Genomic DNA, 7,734 nt, shown 5'->3' on the forward strand with positions numbered 1-7,734 from the left:
TTTTGGGAAAGCGAGAGAAATGTTCAAAAAAGGTGTTTTAGCAGCTCAGAAATACTGTAATATCAAAGAATGTTGATGTCATAATGAATAGTGATGATGACATAATGAATGTGTATATGCATTTATTAAAAAGAAATTTGATGTGTATATGCATAAATCTAAAAGAAAGTTGATGTATTTATGCATAATTCAAAAAGAAAGTTGATGTGTACATGCATTAATCTAAAAGGAAGTTGATGTGTATATGTGTTAATCTAAAAGAAAGTTGATATGTTTATGCATTAATAAAAAATTAAGTTAATGAGTATTTGCATTAATCTAAAAGAAAGTTGATGTGTGTATGCATTAATAAAAAAGAAATTTGATGTGTATATGCATTTATCAAAACGAAAGTTGATGTGTATATGCATTAATCTATAAAAAAAAGTTGATGTCATAATGAATAGTGATGATGACATAATGAATAGTGATGATGACATAATGAATGTGTATATGCATTAATCAAAAATAGATTTTATGTATATGTGCAGTTATGTGTAGCCGCCTTACTGAAGGAAGCGTTGGGTCTGGAAAAAGAGCCGCTTTTGGACAGGTCCCACCGGACCCTCCAACCCAAACCCAAGCCTGGTGATGGTCCACGAGCCATTGTGTGCAGATTTCATTGTTACAGAATGTTTCAAAGATCACCGTAGGTTACATTGCCCTTGGGTGGCTCAAGTTTTCCACTCAAATTTTAATTCAAAAGCTAGAGGAGTCGCCATTTTAGTTAGCCAAAAAGTTCAGTTCTCATCCACTGATGTTATGCTGATAGGAATGGCAGATACCTCATGGTTGCTGGTACTTTTTCACAAAAGAGGGTTTTGTTTGTAAATGTAAATGCCCCAAACTTCGATGATGTTGAATATGCTAACAGATTGCTGAGTAACATTCCCTTCTTGAACACACCTGCTGATCTTCGGTGGGGATCTAATTTGTGTTTTTGACCCAATCTTGGATTGTTCTAATCCTCGAAATCTGACTCAATCTGCTATGTCTATAAATTCTCTGATTTTAGGAGACGGAATGGTCTTGTTGGTCCATGGAGATCTCGTAACCCCACCATTAAAAAATTCTCTTTCTTTTCCCAGGTGCATCATTCATATTCTAGGCTTGATTACTTTTTTATTGACAGTACGCTTAATGCAAGTGTAATTTCCTCTGACTATTTAGGTATTGTAATATCTGACCATTCACCTTATTATAAGATATGCAACTTTCTACCTATAAACGTAGCCCACCTCTTTGGAGATTTAACTCTCTTCAATTGGCAGACAAAGAATTTTGCGAACTTATTTCAAATTCTATTGATGAGTTCTGTCTTTCAATCAAAATGTATATATGCAATTATTTAAAAAAAGTTGATGTGTTTATGCATAAATCAAAAAGAAAGTTGATGTGTATATGCATTTATTAAAAAGAAAGTTGATGTGTATATGCATTTATAAAAAGAAAGTTGATGTCATAATGAATCGTGATGATGACATAATGAATGGTGATGATAAATCAAAAGAAAGTTGATGTGTATATGCATTTATTAAAAAGAAAGTTGATGTGTATATGCATTAATATAAAAGAAAGTTGATGTCATAATGAATTGTGATGATATATAAAAAGAAAGTTGATGTCTATATGCATTTATTAACCGGCATGTTATTTTAAGCATGCAATTGATATGAGTTGATCAGAAATTGTTATATTTATTGCTGATTTGAAAACTATTTACATGACAGCATCAAGTTTCAGATCAATGGTGTTGTCATGGTAACAAACAAACTATATACAGAACGTTTTGCAACAATTAATACAACACATGCGGTTGCAATTATGAAGTAAAATGTAATGAACAAGAGTTTTCATACTCAATATAACTTTCTTTTTTTAACTTTAAAATTTTTTATGATCAGTGTGATTATCACAGAACGCTGCGCGGCCAGTTGAGGAGTTTTATTCAATCCGAGCACGGATATTGACTCATATTACTCGGATAATACTGTACTCGGCAAAAGTGCTTTATCCGTACCGGATACTCGTTTCAGCCGGATACTCGGATCACCCCTAATGCGTATACACATCAACTTTCTTTTGATTATTGCACATACACATCAACTTTCTTTTATATTAATGCATATACATATCAACTTTCTATTTGATTTATCATCACCATTCATTATGTCATCATCACTATTCATTATGACATCAACTTCTTTTTAATAAATGCATATACACATCAACTTTCTTTTTAATGAATGCCTAACCAAATCAAATTCTTTTTGATTAATGCATATACACATAAACTTAATTTTGATTTATGCATACACTCATCAACTTAATTTTGATTTATGCAAATACACACCAACTTTCTTTTAGATTAATTCATACACTCATCAACTTAATTTTTGATTTATGCAAATACACATCAACTTTCTTTATATTAATGCATATACACAACTTTTTTTTTTGATTTATGCATATACACATCAACTTTCTTTTAGATTAATGCATATACACATCAACTTTTATTGATATTAAAGCATGAACACATCAACTTTATTGATATTAAAGCATGAACACATCAACTTTTATTGATATTAATCCATATACCATCAACATTCTTTGATATACTGCATATACACATCAACTTTCTTTTTATTTTACGCATATAAACATCAACTTTCTTTTTCATTAATGCATATACACATAAACTTTTGTTTTGATAAATGCATATACAGATCAAATTTCTTTTGATTAATGCTTAAAAAACATCAACTTTCTTTTAATAAGTGCATGTACACATTCAATTTATTTTTTATTAATGCATATACACATCAACTTTCTTTTTCATTAAGATAAGATGGTGCTTGAACATGAAGAGCTTTGTAGGTGAGAAGAAGGATTTTAAATTCTATTCTGGATTTTACAGGAAGCCAATGCAGAGAAGCCAAACCAGGAGAGATGTGATCTCTTTTCCTGGTTCCTATCAGAACACGTGCTGCAGCATTCTGGATCAGCTGAAGAATCTTTATGGACTCTTTTAAGCAACCTGATAATAAAGAACTGGAGTAATCCAGTTTAGAAGTAACTAATGCGTGGACTAGTTTTTCTGCATCAATTTTTGACAGGATACTCCTGAATCTCTGAATGTGATGACTACTGCACTGGGGAAACTTCGGTAGGCCTGGCCACGATTTCACGTCAGGGAGATTTTTCCGTGAACGTCATAGAGAGTTTAACTTCGCAGAGTTTGATTGTGTAAAGTCAATACAAATAAAGAAATGTGTTTCCGCCCTGTTTCGAACAGGGGACCTTTCGCGTGTTAGGCGAACGTGATACCACTACACTACGGAAACTGATGAAAAAGCATTTATTTTGCATATTTGTGGGAAAATGCACCATTTTTATTTTACTGCAAATGTTCAAAAAGCTACAAAATAGAGATTTTAAACTAGATTCAGTCACAGATGCTTTGTCATGGATTTGAATGATAGCAAATATGTAGTAAACCTAAATATTTCTACATGCATTGACTGTGGTCTGAATGTTGGAATAGCGCCACCTATTTCTTGATGTGCCAAATATTAAGCTTGGGCATTCCTCGTTAGTATAATGGACAGTATCTCCGCCTGTCACGCGGAAGATCGGGGTTCGATTCCCCGACGGGGAGATTTTCTACCAGCTAACCAATGCAAGGCCTCGAGGAAGTCCCGGCGAACGCGTGGGACTACTCGGGAAAGTGGGCCTTGGCTCAAGCTGTGTTCAGCATGGAAGGAGAACTCCTGATCCTATATGGGAATAATTTCAAGCGATTGAAAGAGCACAACTCCTGGACGTGAACAAAACGTCACAAGGTGCCGCAGGAGTTGGGAGAGTGTCAAGTCTAGCCACCTTGGAATTCCATTTATGCTCTTTGCAGACTATGTGGTTCATTGGCTTTATCAGGCATTGATCTACAGCTTCCACTGGGGTGAATCATGAGGGGAAAGCGTGCCTTGGCTCAGGCTGTGTTCAGCATGGGAGGAGAACTCCTGACCCTAAATGGGAATATCGTCAAGCGATGGAAAAAGCATATCTACTGGACATGAACAGCACCTCACAAGGCGCAGCGGAAGGTGGGAGAGTGTCAAGTCTGGGCACCTTACAATTCCTCTTCTGCTCTTTCCAGATTATGTTGTTCTGTGGGCTTCATCAAACAGTGATCTACAGCACCCACTGGGGCAGATTGAAGTCCAGTGTCAAGCATTCGTAATCAAGTCAGCCCCTCCAAATCTCAAAGCTCAGGATTTCTCCCATCGGGTTGGGAGTCAATTGCTGTCCCAAGTGAAGACGTTCTTGTATCTCAAAAGCTTATTTCAAACAGTGCAACTTGTTCCAACACAAAAACCACAATACTACTGAAACTTTGGATGGTCGCCTCCGCCTCTCACACGGAAGACTGGGGTTTTATTTCCCGATGGGGAGATCTGTCTACCAGCTGCTAATTATTTCCCAAAGCTAAATCGACACTAGTATCATCTGCCAGAGTAGTTTGGATACGAGGCCCAACCATAGCAAAAGATATGACATTTTTTAAGAATGTATTATAGTGGATATACTCCAAGAAAGACAAAGGTTTTACAAAAGGATTGAGAATGATCCTGCTATCAAAGATATGTTTTCAGTGATGATATGATCACCTACTTCAGGATCCAGGAACGTAGGCAGACAGCAGGAACCTAAGACGGATCCAAGAATGTAAAACATCAACTATGAGGCTAGGAGTTGAGGTCAGGTAATTTAATTCAATTCAATTTTATTTATATAGTGCCAAATCACAACACACTTATCTCATTGCGCTTTTCATAAAAGAGCAGGTCCAGACCATCTTCTGTGATGTTATTTAATGAAACCGGAAAATTCCCACCAAGAGCAAGCACTAGGCAAAAGAGGCAAGGAAAAACTGAGCCAGCACTAACTATAAGCTTCATCAAAGAGGAAAGTCTCAAGCCTACTCTTAAATGTGGAGATGGTGTCTGCCTCCTGAACCCAAACGGGAACCTGGTGAGGAGCTTGATAGCTGAACACTCTGGCTCCCATTCTACTTTTGGAGACTTTAGGAACCACAAGGAACCCTGCATTCTGGGAGCGCAGTGCTCTGGTGGGGTAATAAGGTACAATGAGCTCTTTGAGATAAGATGGTGCTTGAACATGAAGAGCTTTGTAGGTGAGAAGAAGGATTTTAAATTCTATTCTGGATTTTACAGGAAGCCAATGCAGAGAAGCCAAACCAGGAGAGATGTGATCTCTTTTCCCGGTTCCTATCAGAACACGTGCTGCAGCATTCTGGATCAGCTGAAGAATCTTTATGGACTCTTTTAAGCAGCCTGATAATAAAGAATTGGAGTAATCCAGCTTAGAAGTAACAATGCGTGGACTAGTTTTTCTGCATCAATTTTAGACAGGATACTCCTGAATCTCTGAATGTGATGACTACTGCACTGGGGAACTTCGGTAGGCCTGGCCACGATTTCACGTCAGGGAGATTTTTCCGTGAACGTCATGGAGAGTTTAACTTCGCAGAGTTTGATTGTGCGAAGTCAATACAAACAAAGAAATGTGTTTCCGCCCTGTTTCGAACAGGGGACCTTTCGCGTGTTAGGCGAACGTGATAACCACTACACTACGGAAACTGACGAAAAGCATTTATTTAGCATATTTGTGGGAAAATGCACCATTTTTATTTTACTGCAAATGTTCAAAAAGCTACAAAATAGAGATTTTAAACTAGATTCAGTCACAGATGATTTGTCATGGATTTGAATGACAGCAAATATGTAGTAAACCTAAATATTAATACATGCATTGACTGTGGTCTGAATGTTGGAATAGCGCCACCTATTTCTTGATGTGCCAAATATTAGGCTTGGGCATTCCTCGTTAGTATAATGGACAGTATCTCCGCCTATCACGCGGAAGATCGGGGTTCGATTCCCCGACGGGGAGATTTTCTACCAGCTAACAAATGAAAGGCCTCGAGGAAGTCCCGGCGAACGCGTGCGACTACTCGGGAAAGTGGGCCTTGGCTCAAGCTGTGTTCAGCATGGAAGGAGAACTCCTGATCCTAAATGGGAATGTTTCAAGCGATTGAAAGAGCACAACTCCTGGACGTGAACAAAACGTCACAAGGTGCCGCAGGAGTTGGGAGAGTGTCAAGTCTAGCCACCTTGGAATTCCATTTATGCTCTTTGCAGACTATGTGGTTCATTTGGCTTTATCAGGCATTGATCTACAGCTTCCACTGGGGTGAATCATGAGGGGGAAGGGTGCCCTTGGCTCAGGCTGTGTTCAGCATGGGAGGAGAACTCCTGATCCTAAATGGGAATATCGTCAAGCGATGGAAAAGCATATCTACTGGACATGAACAGCACCTCACAAGGCGCAGCAGAAGGTGGGAGAGTGTCAAGTCTGGGCACCTTATAATTCCTTTTCTGCTCTTCCAGATATGTTGTTCAGTGGGCTTCATCAAACAGTGATCTACAAGCGCCCACTGGGGCAGATTGAGTCCAGTGTCAAGCATTCGTAATCAAAGTCAGCCCCTCCAAATCTCAAAGCTCAGGATTTCTCCCATCGGGTTGGGAGTCAATTGCTGTCCCAAGTGAAGACGTTCTTGTATCTCAAAAGCTATTTCAAACAGTGCAACTTGTTCCAACACAAAAACCACATACTACTGAAACTTTGGATGGTCGCCTCCGCCTCTCACACGGAAGACTGGGGTTTTATTTCCCGATGGGGAGATCTGTCTACCAGCTGCTAATTATTTCCCAAGGCTACATCGACACTAGTATCATCTGCCAGAGTAGTTTGGATACGAGGCCCAACCATAGCAAAAGATATGACATTTTTTAAGAATGTATTATAGTGGATATACTCAAGAAAGACAAAGGTTTTACAAAAGGATTGAGAATGATCCTGCTATCAAAGATATGTTTTCAGTGACGATATGATCACCTACCTCAGGATCCAGGAACGTAGGCAGACAGCAGGAACTAAGACGGATCCAAGAATGTAAAACATCAACTATGAGGCTAGGAAGATGGCCGCACCAGGTACAGCAGGGGTAGTCTCAGCTCTCTTCATACATGTGCTACTCATGAGTCATTTTGTCTATTCGGACACGGTCAAAACACTGACAGATCATAATTTTTATTATGTGAAATTGTCATCATCACACTGCTAATGATAATGCAAGCAAACAAGCATTTGGATTGGAAAAAACGCCCTGGCGCCACGTTCATTCATCCGCTCCATTTCGGCCGTCCATCAACACATACCAAAACCACGCTTAAACCACAACAAACCCTCGCATTTATCATCGCAATCTGCCTCCTGCTATCCGGGGACATCCACCAAGGTCCAGGCCCGCTGAAACTGCCCAACAGATGAGAACCATGTCAACACCACCGCTAACAACAGGAGCACCATCGACAACTACAGTACTCTCACCTTGTTCATTTACGCAGCATTACAACAATCTCACCTCCGTCCTTGTGTCCCTCCTGTGAGCGACGTGGTGTCACCGAGTCCAGGACAGACGAGGTGGACAACAGGTTGGAGCCATTGGAGCCGGGGAGTGGCGCCTCTACCTGGGACAGACCGCGGGGGCCAGCCCCGCTGCAACGACATCCCGGGACATCTCACCACATCCGCGTAGTGGAAAGCGGG

The 7,734-nt window shown here is 39.4% G+C and overlaps 4 non-coding genes across 4 annotated transcripts; 2 read left to right on the plus strand and 2 right to left on the minus strand.

The window, feature by feature from the left end:
* Positions 1-3,314: 3,314 nt before the first annotated feature.
* trnav-aac (transfer RNA valine (anticodon AAC)) lies at positions 3,315-3,386 on the minus strand. The gene has a single exon. It is a non-coding gene; the product is annotated as a tRNA-Val (tRNA).
* Positions 3,387-3,628: 242 nt separating this feature from the next.
* On the plus strand, positions 3,629-3,700 carry trnad-guc (transfer RNA aspartic acid (anticodon GUC)). The gene has a single exon. It is a non-coding gene; the product is annotated as a tRNA-Asp (tRNA).
* Positions 3,701-5,629: 1,929 nt separating this feature from the next.
* Positions 5,630-5,702, minus strand: trnav-aac (transfer RNA valine (anticodon AAC)). Its single transcript has one exon. It is a non-coding gene; the product is annotated as a tRNA-Val (tRNA).
* Positions 5,703-5,943: 241 nt separating this feature from the next.
* Positions 5,944-6,015, plus strand: trnad-auc (transfer RNA aspartic acid (anticodon AUC)). The gene has a single exon. It is a non-coding gene; the product is annotated as a tRNA-Asp (tRNA).
* Positions 6,016-7,734: the final 1,719 nt, after the last annotated feature.

The sequence above is a fragment of the Etheostoma spectabile genome, unplaced genomic scaffold (genome assembly GCF_008692095.1).
Source record: "Etheostoma spectabile isolate EspeVRDwgs_2016 unplaced genomic scaffold, UIUC_Espe_1.0 scaffold00018573, whole genome shotgun sequence".
Classification (NCBI taxonomy): Eukaryota; Metazoa; Chordata; class Actinopteri; order Perciformes; family Percidae; genus Etheostoma; species Etheostoma spectabile.